This window comes from Sarcophilus harrisii, chromosome 1 (genome assembly GCF_902635505.1).
Source record: "Sarcophilus harrisii chromosome 1, mSarHar1.11, whole genome shotgun sequence".
NCBI classification, from domain to species: Eukaryota; Metazoa; Chordata; class Mammalia; order Dasyuromorphia; family Dasyuridae; genus Sarcophilus; species Sarcophilus harrisii.
Genome location: NC_045426.1, coordinates 284,672,293 through 284,688,395, shown reverse-complemented (window position 1 = coordinate 284,688,395; position 16,103 = coordinate 284,672,293). Strand labels below are relative to the sequence as shown.

The 16,103-nt window shown below is 33.3% G+C and overlaps 1 long non-coding RNA gene across 1 annotated transcript; it reads right to left on the bottom strand.

The window, feature by feature from the left end:
* Positions 1–2,329: 2,329 nt before the first annotated feature.
* On the bottom strand, positions 2,330–11,548 carry LOC116421095. The gene is made up of 4 exons (XR_004231413.1): positions 11,439–11,548; positions 10,786–10,841; positions 5,882–6,011; positions 2,330–3,994 (listed from the first exon to the last, which is right to left on the bottom strand). It is a non-coding gene; the product is annotated as an uncharacterized LOC116421095 (long non-coding RNA).
* Between the last annotated feature and the right edge of the window lie 4,555 nt (positions 11,549–16,103).

Here is a 16,103-nt window from a genome sequence, read left to right as displayed (position 1 = left end):
AGTGCAAGGGATAATGTTGTAAATAAATTTTTTTCAAAATAAAAAAAAAGATTTTAATTTGGGTAAGGGTCGCTGTCCTACACTCTTTTAAATATATAATAAAAGAATTTTATAAAAAATAATAATAATAAAATAAAATAAATGGAATTCGCCTGTTTCATTGAATGCCCATCTTCTTCCCTGGAAGCAAATGCTCAGTTTAGCAGGGTAGTTTATTCTTGGCTGCATTCTAAGTTCCTTTGCCTTTTGGAATATCAGATTCTATGCCCTGCAATAGTTTAAGGTAGAAGTTGCTAGATCCTGGATGATCCTTAATTGTGGCTCCTCGGTATTTAAATTGTTTTTTCTACCTGCTTGTAATATTTTTTTCCCTTGGTGTGATAGTTCTGAAATTTAGCCACAATATTCCTTGGAGTTTTAATTTGGGGGTCTCTTTCAGGAGGTGTTCAGTGAATTCTTTCAGTGGTTATTTTACCTTCTGATTCTATGACATTAGGGCAGTTCTCTTTGATGACTTCCTGAAAAATAGTGTCTAGGCTCTTTTTTTCATCATGTATTTCAAAGAGTCCAATAATCCTTAGATTGTCTCTCCTAGATCTATTTCCCAGGTCAGTTGTTTCCCAAGTAGGTAGCATATAATTTTTTCTATTTTTTCATATTTTTTTTAGTTTTGCTTGACTGATTCTTGATGTCTCATAGAGTTATTCATTTCCATTTATTCAGTTGTGATTTTTAATGAATTATTTTCTTCATTTACTTTTTTTACTTCTTTTTTGTATTTGTCCAATTGAATTTTTAAATTTGTTCTATGGAATTTTTTTCCATTTCACAAATTCTGTTTTTAAAAGAGTTGTTTTCTTTTTCCACTTCACAAATTCTGTTTTCCTGGGAGTTATTTACCTTTTCCAATTCACAAATTCTGTTTTCTTGGGAGTTTTTTTACCTTTTCTATTTCACAAATTTGGTTTTTCAGGCAATTGTTTTCTTTTTCTACTTTATCAAATCTATCTTTTAAAGAGTTATATGCCTTTTCCAAACCTTCTTGCAGAGTTTACTTTTCCTTTCCCCATTTTTCTTGTAACTCTCTTTTGAGATCCTTTTTAATTTCTTCTAGGAGAGCCTTGTATAATGGGGACTAGGTTATATCATCCTTTGGGGCTTCATCTGGAGACTATCTGCTTTTAGTATCCTCAGAGTTTGAAATATGTTCTTCTCTTTCACCATAGAAACTATCTATAGTTAAGAGTTTGCTTTGCCTTTTTACTTTTTTTTTTTTTTTTAAATGTTGGGATCTGCTTTTAGGGCAATGAAGATTTTCTAAGCTTCCTCCATAGGCACTAGGAAATGGCAGCAGAGCAGCAGCAGCTGCACTGGGATTGTGCTGAGTCACTCCTGCTGCTCGGTGGGTGTGGCCAAGTTCCATGAAACTTTGACGCTTTGGGGTTCACTCTTTACCTTTTGTGTTTTTGTTGGATTTTATAACTTCTCTGTTGATCTACTGGCTTGCAACCAGGTCAGAGTAGCCAACACTGTGGTGGAGTCCTCCCTGTAGATTCTCCACCACACAGAGTCTGCACCACCCTGCGGAGACTGCCCCCCACTTTCCTGGTCTGCACAGTGTGCACTGCCTTTCTGCACCTGGCCTCCCTCCATGTCCGACCAAAACAGATCTTCTCTGGCAATCTTCAAAATTATCTTCTGCTGTTAATTTGCTGCACTTCTGATATTTGTGAATTCTGGCAGAATTAATTTAGAGCCTAATTTAGAGACTGAATTTAGTGATTAGTTGAAGGTCCGAGGAGAAGATCAGAAAGAAGCGTGTGTCCTCTCCACCATCTTGGCTTCACCCCTACAATAGTAACATTCTAAGAGCATTAGATGATAATAATATAGCAAAAGTGAATTGCATTGCCATCAATTACTTCATTGTCAACATCCATTTACTGTTCATATTTGGCACTTTGAGCATAGTAGGTCTTTCTTGAAATCAGGGACATGATAACCAACTAGCCCAGAATGATAAAAACTAGAACTGTGAATCTTCAGCAGCTGCTAAAGTCGGGTGAAAGGGGAATTCTAAGAGTAAGTGTTTTAGGATAGAAAAGTTTGGAATTCTTGAGCAACTTGCAAAGATAAAACTAATTTGCCTTATCAATTTTTGTCATCTATGTTTGATCTTCAGGATAATTTGTAAAGCACTTTATTAGCCTCACTTATATTGTAGTCCTTTATCAAGATGTATTTCTCACTGTCAAAACTAATCAAAACATCTGAAGAAACCAAAGCAACGTTACTTACTTGCTCAGAGTCCTCCTGGTGTGCTTTTTATTTTGTTTATTTTCTTTTTGCTGCACATAAAGACACTTAAATTAAGTACAATATATCTTCATTTTGAATGTCCGGCTGATATCCTTTGAATGTTTTTTTAAAAATGAATCCAAGTCAAAAGCTCATGACTGTATTAACAATTTAAATTAAAATTTTATGTTTCTAATTACACATACACACATATATACATACATACAGACACACACACACACAGAAAAAATCCACATTATAACTATCTTTGTGAAAAAATGCATATGCAGCACTTAGGGATAGCTAATCAAAAATAGTGTGAATTCAGAAGAAGTAGTTAAATTTAGTGATTATTGGCACATGTTCTTATTCAGACATGGGGAGGGGAGTTTACATTTAATTTTAAAGTCCCCAAAAGTTGACTACATTGGAGCATTTATAAAATATTGAAGGAAGAACATGAAAGTGGTGCAGATGTGAATTCTGCAATTGCTTTTAGCTATCCTTGAAAGCAGCTGCCATAAATCTTGGATGAAGCCAAATAGGGCTGATGATTTTGATCTTCAATTCATTCTTTTCTATCCTTCAAAAGGTAAATGATCCTGGTAGAATTAAAACTAAACAAAATGGCTTTCTTTTGTAATCTGCTTAGCCAATGATCCCCACATTAATCATTAACAAAGTTAAGCCTTTTTTCCTCCTCTGTTGCTATGTGTGTGCCCTCATGTTTGAACAGAGGTTTTGAATTGGAAAGACACTTTAAAATTAAGCTAAGAAAATCTCTTCTTATTACCTTTAGCCCTTTCTTCCAAGTCAGCTAACAAAAAGCTGAAGTGTGAAATGAATATTTGAGAATAAAGGACAGAGCTTGGCAACCAATTCCTACCTTGGTATTTGTCCAATAGATCATAGGATCTAGACTTGGAAAGGATTTTGGAAGTCATCCAATCCAATCTTCTCATTTTACAGATAAGAAAAAAAACGGCCCAGAAATTTGTTGTACAAGGTCACACAATTAGTAAGTTGCAGAATGGGGATTTGAACTCTAGTTCTATGATTCCATTCTTTCCATGGGACCATATTGGCTCCTTCGATAAAATTACCCCCAAAGGATTTGTATGTCCTGACTGAACCAAATGCAATAAATGGGTTTAGAAAAAGCAAAAACAGGTGCTGCCTTAGATAATGTGAAATCTTTTCTATCAAGATGTGGAAATTGGATGAATCCTTTTTTAAAAATCTTGTCCTGAGAAAACACAACCTCCGTTTCTCAAGTCATATATAAGATATCTTATCCTGTCATTAGAGACAATAATAAATATATTTGTATGGTTTTGCAACTTTGCCTGAGACCCACAAGATATTGAAAACAACCACAAAGAGATCATCTATCTTCATAAATTCGGCTGAAAAGAAGAATTCATCATGTTTACTGTCTTTGAAACAGCAGCTAGTCTTGTAATAAAATGGTCCTTAGTCCTAATTTCTTGTATGTAAGGGGTTATTTTCTTTCTGCCATTCCCATAGCACTGGACATTCATAACTACTGGCTTTTCATTAACATAGTAAATAAGGCTTATAACTTGGAGCGAGGTTTTGGAGGGCAGGCAGGCAGGCAGGCAGAAGAAGAGTATCTTATTTGATAAATGATATTCCCAGAGTGCTTTAGGTATTAGAATTGTAGAGCTGAGCAACCCTAGACAAATAAAATTTGAAAGAAACATTGAGCTTATATAATTAAAACATTGGCTATATATTAATTATTTATAACATGTTGCAGGTAGTTGTTGATGGGGCTTGAATTTGTGTGGCTTGAATTACCAATGATTTACTATAATTGAAAAAAATAGCAATTTTACCCTGGATATGCCTCAGTCTCCTGTCATCCCCCCAAATCGAGTCACCTGACTGACATCCCCCCCAAAAAAATAAAAACTCTTGAAATTGATTTATTAGATAAATAAGAAAAGTTGAAGAGTAATGTTGAGCATTTTAAGGGTCTTTTATGCTGACTGGGGGGGGGGGGAGAAAATTAAATCATAAATACTCTAAGCCAAGCAGGGAACAAGGGAAGTTGAAAGGATAGACAAATACTCTGTGTCACCATGGACTGTGAATGCTTTTATGATCCATTTGTCAGAAACTTTTCTAACTACTTTTGCATTTCTTTTAGCCTCACTTTTTTGTCCTTTAAATTGTGCATCTTCATCTGGAAAATAGTTTTAATTACCTTGTTCATGAGCTCAGTGTTTACTTTCTTGGTGGGGAAAAGGAGATAGCTAAGTAGCTTTTCTTTTGACCATTATTGTTATAACTTTTGCAAAGAGAAAAATGGTAGATTACAGAAACGAAATAAGCTTGTAAATTGGATATCAGTTCGTGGAAAAATCAGAGAACTGACTAAGCAGGAGTAAACTTATGTGACATATAGGAGGAGAAAATATGAGGACATCACACCAAATTATGCCAAACTGACCACTTTTCCCTTTTTTATTATCTAGAATGGATTTAGCATATTGGAATTTCAGGAAAGCATTAAGCCACATAAACAATAAAATGTTGGCTTTGTAATAATTACTGTCAGGTGGATTCATAGCTGATTTAACAGTTTTAAAAATTTAAGGCCAAAGAATCTTGATTAAGCAGAGTAGAAATATGGAAGGAGGTCTCTAGTCATGTATCAGAGTTCTGACCTTGGTTCTGTTCAATTCAACAGTTTTATCATTGAATTAATCAAATGAAAAAACTAAACAAATTTTCAGAAGATATGAAGCTAAGAGGGAGAATTAATGTATTATTTAATAGAATCAATTTTTGATTTTGAAATATCAAAAATTGAGTCAAAAATTTAAAAGGAATAAATATAAAGTTTTTGCTTTTAAGTTTAAAATATCATTTCCACAAGAATAGCATTAAGATGGTCAGATTGTCGCAATTCTTGTAGGAAAAACCAGTAGGTTCTGGCTGACCATAAACTTTATGCAGCTACAAATTGCATTTATACTAATATAACAATTATGTATATAAATTTAGGTATGACATAAAGATAACAATGGGATTTTACAGAAAAAAAAACCACAAGTTTTACCAAAATAGAAAGGTTTGTTTGAGAGAGAGAGAGAGAGAGAGAGAAAGCAATAGAGACAAAAATAAAGAGAGAGAGAGAGAGAGAGAGAGAGAGAGAGAGAGAGAAAGGAGAGGAAGAGAGGAAGAGAGAAAGAGGAGAGAGATGATAGATAGATGATAGATAATTGGAAAAACCAAGCACTTACTATGTGCCAAGTACTAGGCTAAATGCCAGGAATACAAATATTAGTAACTCCCTACACTTACGCAGTTCAAAATCTAATATGAGAAGCCAACATATAAAAGCTTAAAAAGAGATAGTGAACACAGAAAGAAATTATAAGAAAGAATTTTCTGACATCTAGAATAGTTAACAATGTAAAAGACTGCCTACAGTAGCGGCACTGGAAATATGTATACATGTATATGTACATATATATATTTAAGTCATGACTAGAAGAAAACTTAAATCATCACAGATGATGAAATTAGACCAATAAAGGTTAAGTTAGCTTACCTCGGTCATGCAAATAATAAATGGCAGAGCCTGATTTGGTATTCAGGTCTTGCCTCTTCAAATTCAGTGCCCCTTCCATTGTTCTCTGCTACATTTCCTCATTTGCTTTTTGTGACATTTAGTCTGTCAGCTAAAAGAAAATTAAATATTGCTTATGTAAGTTATACCTTTCACTTTTTTCATGTTTTGACCACCAAAATATGCAAAGATTCTAATAAAATGCAACATTTAAACTTCTATAACAAATAACCTTGTGTTTATTCTCTACATGACTCCCATTTTCTCTTGAAGAATGCTTTTCCAACAAGGAAGAAAAGAATGAAGAGAAAAGAAGGAAGAAGAGGAAGAAAAGAAAGAAAAAAGAAAGAAAGAAAAGGAAAGATAAAAGAAAATAATACAATAGGATTTTTAGACTTCTTTGCTCAAAGTTTTTCCCATCTCTGAACCTAAATCAAATAGTATAATCCAGTCTAAGTGATGATATGAGAAGTTCAGTTTTTCAATTCTTCTAGCTATAAAATTTCTCTGACCCAACAGATCTAATTCAGAATTAGTGGATACTCTTTTAGTTTAGTTTCTACTCTTTTTTAGTAACTTTTCCTAAAACAGTGGGAAAGAGTCACAATATATATTTCCCCAGTGAGTTAGTTATTGTAGTTGTAAAAAGAAAATTCTCTGTAGCCTGTAGTAACATTGATTTAAAGCCTGATTCTCTTGAACACATAATATAAATTCTTCCAGCCAAATATCCACTGATCTGGAACCAGAATCCACAAGACAGTCATCTTTATAGAATCTTTGAGTACAACTAATCTAATACAATACATTTAAAAGACCAATTTTCTTTATTCCTGTTACCATAGAAAGAAACTACTTCAAAATAAATAAATATCTGGTTAAAGAAACGGGAGAGAGAGAGAGAGAGAGAGAGAGAGAGAGAGAGAGAGAGAGAGAGAGAGAGAAATTGCCCAAAATTCACCAAAGTACAGGTAAGCCACAAAATGAACACATATTCAAACATGTCCCCAATCATGCCTATTTTTTTTCTTGTTTACTTCTTAGTTACTCCTCAGAAGTTCTGTAAAACAACATAAATTACTATAATACCTATGCCAACAATTCTGTAGTGTACAAGATGTTATTGATATCTTTCTTGTTTGTTTTTTTTCCTTCCTTTCTTTTTATTCTGTCTGTGTAAAGATTTGTGGACTATTGATTTTTTCCAGACTAAGCATCCTTATCTTGCCCAGGTTTCAAGTGCATTGGCAGCTCACTGGTCAGTCCCAACTGTTGATTGACTGGGAAGCTTTGCCATGCTTCACTTTCAAGTTTATTTGGTTTTCCTCTTTTTAGGAAGCCTGGTACCTCCCTCTCCTTCTCTCATCATGCCAGTAGCAGACTTAGCAGGAACATTCTATTGATTTTAACCTTACTGCAACTCAAAACCCTAAAACTTAAGTGATCTGTCATCCTCAGTCTCCCCAGTTGCAAGGATTATAGAATAAGCACCACCACACTCAATTTTGTATCATCTCTTTTTTACAGCACTATTTCTTGGGCTTGCCTAACTCCTAGGCATGTTATATTTTTCGTAAGCCTCAATGACAAATGATTGATTTGAATCTAGATGGCAACTCTCAACACAGTGCTCTGTTAAAAAAAAAAAAGTTTTTTATTTTTAATTCCAACCAAGAAAGAGAATTGACTAAATCCCTCACCAATCTTTAAATAAAACATTCAGCTATTCCCAGAAAACAATTAAGTTATAAAATAGGCACAGTAATCCATATATCATTCTGAAATGGAACATTAATCATTACATTTAAAGACAGCACAAGAGTGATGAAGTTTTTTTTCAATTCTGTCTGTTTTAAGACAGCTACATGGAAGGGCTTTTAATCTATCATTACAGCAGTAACTGCATTTTAATCTAAAAATTCTTTCCAACTATACTTCAGATCAAGATGAAAGTGGCCTCAGAAAAAGTGGAAGTCACTTCTGTATTCAAATAAAATTTTGAATTTTCTTGTTCATTTCAGCACAGAATAAAAGATAGAAAGAAGATCTCAAAGCTGGGAAGACCTGGCTCAAGTCTCACTCCCAATATATACTGGCTACATGATGCTGAGCAATTTATGCTTAACCTTTCAGTTTTAAGAAACTCCTTAAAAAAACTGACCTTCTTTGGTATAAATTTCTCACCTAGAAATTCCCTATACCAATGAAGTAACAAATCTAGCCTCTAGATTATGCCTATATTTCTGGCATATTTAGTCTATACCAGAGTTTTCCAGCCAAATTGAACAAAGAGTGATAACCATCATCATCTCCATTGTCCCTTTCCAACAGGTGTGGCTATAATAATCTGTCACAGCTTCCTCTTGTTTGATAAGCCTGAGCATCAGTAAACTTACCTTTCTATTGATCTATCATCCCTAAACACATCATTCTTTCCCTCCTCTTGAATCTAATGGGATCTCAAATGTTTCAGTAGGGAAAATATAACTATATTCTCTTTTTAGAGAAGTCTGGAGACAGATTATTCAGTGCCTAGCATCCACATATCTCCACATAAAGATTTAAATTATGTAATTCACATGACCTAATGAGTTAATGAAATTTTCTGCTTTTCATGTCAATGTCCTAGGGGCATACAGAAATATAATGGTTTTTGGATTTAAAATATTAGAAAAGAATGCTGTTTCAGTTAGTAAATCCCTTTTATCTTGAGTTTGTCAAAATAATCTTCAATTAAAATGTAAACCTACAATTGCAATAGTCAAAGTCCACTGAGTATCCATTTAGAAATTCAACACCATTCAAAGCCTGAATATCAATGGTCAGTGGTCAATATAACTGTAGTTTTTGCTTTTGTTTAGACTAATAAACTGGGATGCTCCCTCAGGTTGTGAACTTGCTCCCTAGTCAGCAAAATCTAGCTTGATTCAATTTTGAATCAAATTACAGTTAAAAAAAAAAAAAAAACTAGTAAGTTCTGAAAGCATTGCAATAGCTCTGAAGCCAACAGTCACTGGACAGCCAAAAGGAAGAAGCCAAGAGGAAGCCTTGTAAAGACAAAGAAGAGATTTGGCATGGGAAGAATTGAGAATTGCTTGGAGACAAACAAACAAACAAAACCTTAAAAAAAAAAAAAAAAAAAAGAAAACTTTTTTCTTTCTAAAAAAATTAGAGAAATTTAGGAATTCCAGAAGAATAATTATATGGAAAGTATATTGAGGTTAGGGAACTTGAAAAGAATGGGAGATACTTTTTTAAAATAATAATTAGAGAGTGAATATTTTTAGATGTCAATATTAGCCTTTAAGAGATAGGAATGCCTGTGTACCTTTGGGGATTATAATCTTCCCCTGAGATAATTTCTTAAATCTATGTAAAAATATGAGTTTCTACTTTCTAATGAATAAAACCAGATTTTAATTGATTTTAAGTGTCATGTTTAAAATTACATTGAATAATAGGTGCCAGATCTCACAACCTTAGTTAGTAACGGCATTTGAGAAGATCCCATTAGATCTATTTCCTCAAAGGCAGAAATTCAGATCATGCTTGATAAAGAAACAGTAAAGGAGATTTGATGTTTTGCTCTAATATTGATTGAACTCTTGATTAAGCTTAAATATTGTGTTCTCTAGAATTATCAATGTCAAAGTCTACTTCCCTCATTGGTTTATAAGAAAGACTTTGTACTATACGTGCAATTAACATGATTTTTCCCATTATCCTTTTACTTTTTCTTTCAATAAATCAATGTATCCCTGATCTCAAAGATTTAGGTATTACAACCCCCCTATACAAATCACAAATTCTATTTCATACTATGTCAGAACTGCCTGTCTTTCCTGAATTCAGTCAGGCCCACTTCTCTGTCTAGTCATAACCATGTTGGAGAACTCTAAATATAAAAAAACATCTCTTATGTACAAATTATCATTAGGAAAATGTTACAAACTGTATATATCCACTATGGAACTTTTGAATGGTCTTTTGAGGCACCAAAATTATGATTCTCCTAAGAATCAAATGTATCAATTGCATGCCACAATCTGCAATCATATAGTATCACTAGATAATATTAGTAGTAAAGAGATGGATTTGGACCAGGAGAAAAGAATTTGTGATGATTTAAAGTCCTGAATCATCACCCATATGAAATCTAGTCCCCTGATTCAGTTCTCATTCCAATTCATTTCCATCTGCTGGAATCATGGTGAGCCTTTTTTTTCCTTTATGTTAGAAATAAAATACTATTTTGACAATACCTCTCAGAGAATTGATAAAGGTGGGTGAACTCTAAGGGATACATCTGAATATTGTTAAACTCAGTATTTCTGCCCTTGTATTCTTGAAGTCAAAAAATAAATATGCATTTGAGTAGCAAAGAAGAAAGGCAGTAGAAGGAACAAAAAGAAAAATCAAAAAAGAGATTCTCAAAGGGTAAAGCAAACCTTATGCTAGATATTTTGAAAGCAGGATGGATATTCAAAAAAAGTAAAGTAATTTTTGTTACTCTTCATTCCCATTTATGTTTTTAAAATATTTTAAAATCTGTTACAGATAAAGATAATGAGCTATATTGATACTCAGTACTGATACATAAGTATCTTTAATCCCAGCTCAAAGAGAAAAGCTGAAATGTCTATGATGACAATTGATGGTATGAAAAGTTGCATATCATATTCAGTTGCATGAACTGAACTAGTTTTCACTAGTGGTATGAAGGATGCAGATCACAGAGTGTGATGGCAATAATCTACTTTTTCCCCTTCTTTCTTTGCAGTAAGAATAAAACCTTCTTATAAGCACCTTACTATCTCTGTAGCACATAACAGTTGGTTATTATATTCATTTACTAGCTTTAACCTTTTCTCTATATACATAATTACCTTTGCATCCTCTGTGCTTGCACTTTTTAGATTTTCAATTTAGACTTCATAAGAAGCTGCATGAGAAGTGGGAGGAGGGAAGGGGAGAGGGGGGAGAAAGAAAAGGGGAAAAGGGAGAGAGAAAGAGAAAGAAATGTATTTGCTATATATTGGATCTCTTGTCACTAGAACTCTTCAGTTAGCCTAAACTACTTATAAACCAATTGATTCAACTTGTTCCATGATATTGCACCTCTCACTTCCTCTAATACATGTCCATCATACCAACAATTAATTTTCTTTTGTAGGAACTTAATGAGGATTTTATAATGGTATCAATTCAATTATTTCTCCTTAAAAAAAAAAGAGACGTACTCTTTTTTAAAATTTTTGTTGAAGATAGGGAGAGGAGGCAAGATAAAGTGATAAGTTTTTCAGTCTCACACCAACCCTGAAGTCCTGAGCCTTGCTTTTCTAGAAAAGCTTTTAATATGTCAGGGCTGAAATACACCAAAGAATCACCTTATGTTCGTATACCTTGCTATTCCAAGGGTAGAGTGAGAGGAATTGCTTCCCTGGATGGGCAAAACTTACTTTAAAAAAACCATAAAAATTTATTTCTTTAGGTAAGTAACTGCATGATTCTGGGGGAGGTTTAAGTATGTATAGCTTACCTGAGCAGATCATGTGATGATAGAGAGCATTCTTTCTATTGGCAAGATCCATTGATCCTTAAACATACACTTTCTGGCATCCAATAAAGCAAGAGGATGAGTGGGGTTTGTTTTTCCTTGAACAGAACAGAGTTAATTAGTTGTATTTGCAGATTAATGAGTTTAAACCAAAAGGCCAAAAGCAGAGGGATAATAAATAGCCACTCTGACAGAATTCAAATAAAAATATTTATAAGGGCAGGGAGAGGAGAGGGTGCAAAGCAAAGCCATTGATCCATTTTACCCTCTTCAGAATGACACATTGGAATGAAGTGGAGCCCAGTGCTCAGAGGCTAAACTTCTTTCAATGAAATTAATGCATAAATAGATTCTGTTGATAGATACTGGCAGGGCAGGGATGAAAAGTAGAAAGAAAAATTCTAGACAGGAAAGTAACGGAGATCAAGAAACCTTTTCCCCTTTTCACCCCAGGAAACTTTTTCCTTCATTTTGTCAGTGTAGCCTTCAATAATATTTCTCCTTCTCCCTGCCTTTGTTTTTCACTCTATTCTCTATAGCATTTGTTTGGATGGCAAACCTAGAAACTGATCACTCAGTATATGAAATACAGAATTTCAATTTTCTGTTCATTTTGATTTCCTAAATTCCACGTCAAAATCTCTGGCATTTGATTTGATGCATTTTTCCCTTCCATCATCAGTATAAATCGGCTCAACTGTTCAAGTTGCTTCATAATTTTTACAATATATCATATCCCCTAAAAGCTTTTTAATTACAAAAGACAAAAAGAAGGAATAATAGGGTCATCTCATTCAGATTTGGGTTTCTTCACATTTATAATCATCCTTCCTTATAAGAGATTGAGAATCAAGTCACATATTCTCATTCCATCTATAGCATTAATCATCATTTTAATCAACACTACAGGTCTCAAATCAGTTTCCTCAGCTGTAAAATGTATTCTATGATTTCAGGGCAGTTAGTTGGTGTAGTGGATAGAGGACTAGCTCTGAAGTGAGAAGGACCTCAGTTCAAATCTGGCCTCAGACACTTAACATTTCCTGGCTGTGTGATCTTGGTCATGTCACAACCCCAATTGCCTCAGCAACAAACAAACAAAAAAAGAAAGAAATCTTATTATTTCTGTCTGCTTTTGTCAGGAGAGTTATCCATTCAGCAAAGAGTTAACAAATGTCTACTGATCTATCAGAAATACATATATATATATGAATGATATATATATGATATAAAGATATAAATGATATAACAATATCATTATGTTTCAGCTATCAAAGTTTTTAACAAATACCAATATCAAACAAAATCTCTCCCATTTCAGGACACCACTTCTTCCCTTAAGCAGACAACATGAATCAATTAGCATGATGCTTTGTCTTTGAAAATTGATCCTCCAGGACTTTCTGAATAACTGGTGTGAAACTGACCAAATTTTCTTTGACCTCTATGTATGACAGTACACAGAAGAATTTGAGGTAAATACTATAACCAAGGCTTCCCTGAGACTTACACTAATGTATATATTAGTTTAGTTTATTATATTAATATTATATAATATAATATATTATATATATTAGTTTAGTTATATATATTAGACCTGTGGAACTCCATATATATATATATATATATATATATATATATATTAGACCTGGCACAGGTCTAATAATGTATATTAAGTTCAAGATAATATGTGAATGAATTAAACTGCACTTTTCCATTTCTATTAGTTCTTCACTCTACCTTCAAAGTATATTTTTATTCCTGTAGTTCTCTACAGAATCCAGCATTACACTGGGAAAAAAATGGGATCTTTCATCATACATTGACTCAGTCATCATATGTTGTCTTCATCCAAACCACAACCATTTGTTCTTTAGGAATGTTTCCATTCCTTATCATTTGCCCCCATTTCTTCCAGTTATATTTTTTCCTGAATATTATGGGTATTTGTATTATAGGGTTGAAAACTGGAAGGAGCTTTGGAGCTTATCTTGTTTAACCTATATTACAGATGAGGCCAATACTTTCCCACAGTTATGCAGGTAAGTAGCAGAACTGGTATTCAAATCCAGGTCCTCTACTTCCAAGTTCAATGTTCTTTTCACTGTACCATATGTGTGATTCATCTCTTAAAGGTAACAAAGGTTCAAAGTTACATTCCACGTATGTGGTGATTTCACAAATCATCCTTTGGCAAGGTACTTTACTTTGCGTTGTTTTTTTTTTCTGTCAACCCTTGATCCATTGTCATCTTCTCTTAAAATTGTTTTACTTTGAGCATTCTTTACTTAACCAATATACTGGCAAGCACTCAAAATGTTCACTTTTATTACATTTAATCACTTGGCAACTTTAAAAAATGAGTTAGATAAAGAAGAATACTTAACTTTAAGAGATCACTTTTTATATTTGGGTAAAAAGACCTTAAGTTCTTGTAAATTAGCTGGGGATTTATAAACCATGGCATCCATGATGACTAATACTAATACCATGATGAATTCTTCTAAAAGGCCATCTCCCCTGAATGCATGATGTGCACCTGGCTTGCCCTTTCCATTTGTTAATATTTACACATGGGATAGGCCCACAACATAAGCTTAAGTCCATGAGAGAGTGTATGAATTACAGTGCAATAAAACATTTCCTTTATGAGGTTACAACAACAAATCACTTAAATAAATATATACGTGTGTGTGTGTGTGTGTGTGTGTGTGTACAGAGCTCAAAATTCCTTTATGAATCTCACAAAAATACAGTTAGTGTCTTCAGCATCACTTTTCCAACTACTGAAAATGAGATGCTTTATTTCACAAATTATTTCTCAGTGTTAAGATTTTTCTTCAAAAAAAGCTAAGAGCTCAATCATCTTTAGCCATAACATCCTTAATCCTGCGATTATATTTTTATAATTTTCCATCTCCAGTGAGTTATTGCTTGACAAGTGTTTAAATAGTATACATTGTGAAATTTAAATAAATAAATTATTTAAACAGGAATATAAAAAGTACATTATCAATTATATAGTTCCCTAGGAACTTAGTCATGCAGCCAAGTGGAAAACTCTTCACAAAATCTATCCTCTACCATTTTTCCATAATGAAGAGTGCCTCAGGAAATAAGCATTTAATCTCCACAGCTGCATTTCTACTACCTAATCTCACTTTGCAGTGCACACTGCTACTTTCTGTATCCAAACAAAATTCAGGTAAATGATAGAGAAGCTTAGTCTTTAAATATTTACTTGCTAGTCTCATCTTAGACTCAATCTACACTTGAGCCAAACTGGACTAGTCACAATCTCCAAAACCCGTTATAGTATTAAATTCAATTTCATCCTCCAGTGATTGGCAGACAATTTGGACAAATTTGCTGGGAACTGGAGGATTTTTCCAGTTTTCCTTTTGAAGAGAAGCCATTCTATGAATTAGTTGAATTAGTTTTAGAACTTTTCCCAGCTAGTCCAGCACATCAACAAATCATACCAGGTCTGCTCTATTGTCAGCTCACTTAACACAACATGTTTTGTTAATAAGAGAAGGGAGTGGGGAAGGAGAGATGCTGAAGAAAATATTCTAAGTCTCCAAGAGGATTTTCTCTTATGCCCCTTGATCAAGCCCTGAAAGAATGTAAATTCCAATTACAAGAAAAGTAAGGGAAAATATTTGCCACACAGAAAATCAAGTGACTCTGGAGTCATTTTCTTTCAAATATAGCCACTGACACTGTGAAAGGTTGGTTATGAAAGAAAAAAGGAAATTACTCTTTAGACCATCTCTTTTACTACAATTTTCAAAAGGCATTTTTCTGGGACTCAATGATTTAGCAAAAGCTTCATTTTAGCTGATTATACAAGACTTTAACTTATCCTATTATTTGGATCCTAATATTAAATACTTCTTTCTAATTGTTTTCTTCTCCATTTACCTATTTTTCCCAAAAAATTCTAATACACTCAATAATGGAATAGAATTTGGAATGATATTTTTTCCTGAATATTATGGGTATTTGAATTATGCAAAGAATTTAGAACTAAATTCTTTACCCTTTACTCTTCCATGCCAGAGGAACTTAATAAAATTATAGAAGAATAGATGAGGGGAAAATTCCAGAATATACAAGTATAATTTTTAAAAGACCAAAATTTAACTTTTTTTTCTGACTGCTTTGATTGTATGAATTACTTAAATTTCACAAGAACCAATTTTAACAAGACCTGTGTCTACTTATTAGAAAGATAAAAAAACTTTATCTCCCAGAGATTATCTAAAAAACTATTAGAAGTAATCCACAACTTTAGCAGAGTTGCAGGATAACTCCACATAAATCATTAGCATTTTTATACATCTCTAACAAAATCTAACAGCAAGAGATACAAAGAGAAATTCTATTTAAAATAACTGTCAATAATCTATCTTCCAAGGAAGGGTCAGGAATCATATGAGCAAAACTACAAAACATTTTCCACAAAAATAAAGTCAGATCTAAGCAATTGGAAAAGGATCAAGTGCTCTTGGATAGGTCGAGTGAATATAATAAAGATGACAATACTACCTAAACTAATCTATTTATTTAGTGCTATACCAACCAAACTCCAAGAAACTATTTTACTGGCCTAGAAAAAATGACAACAAAATTCATCTGGAAGAA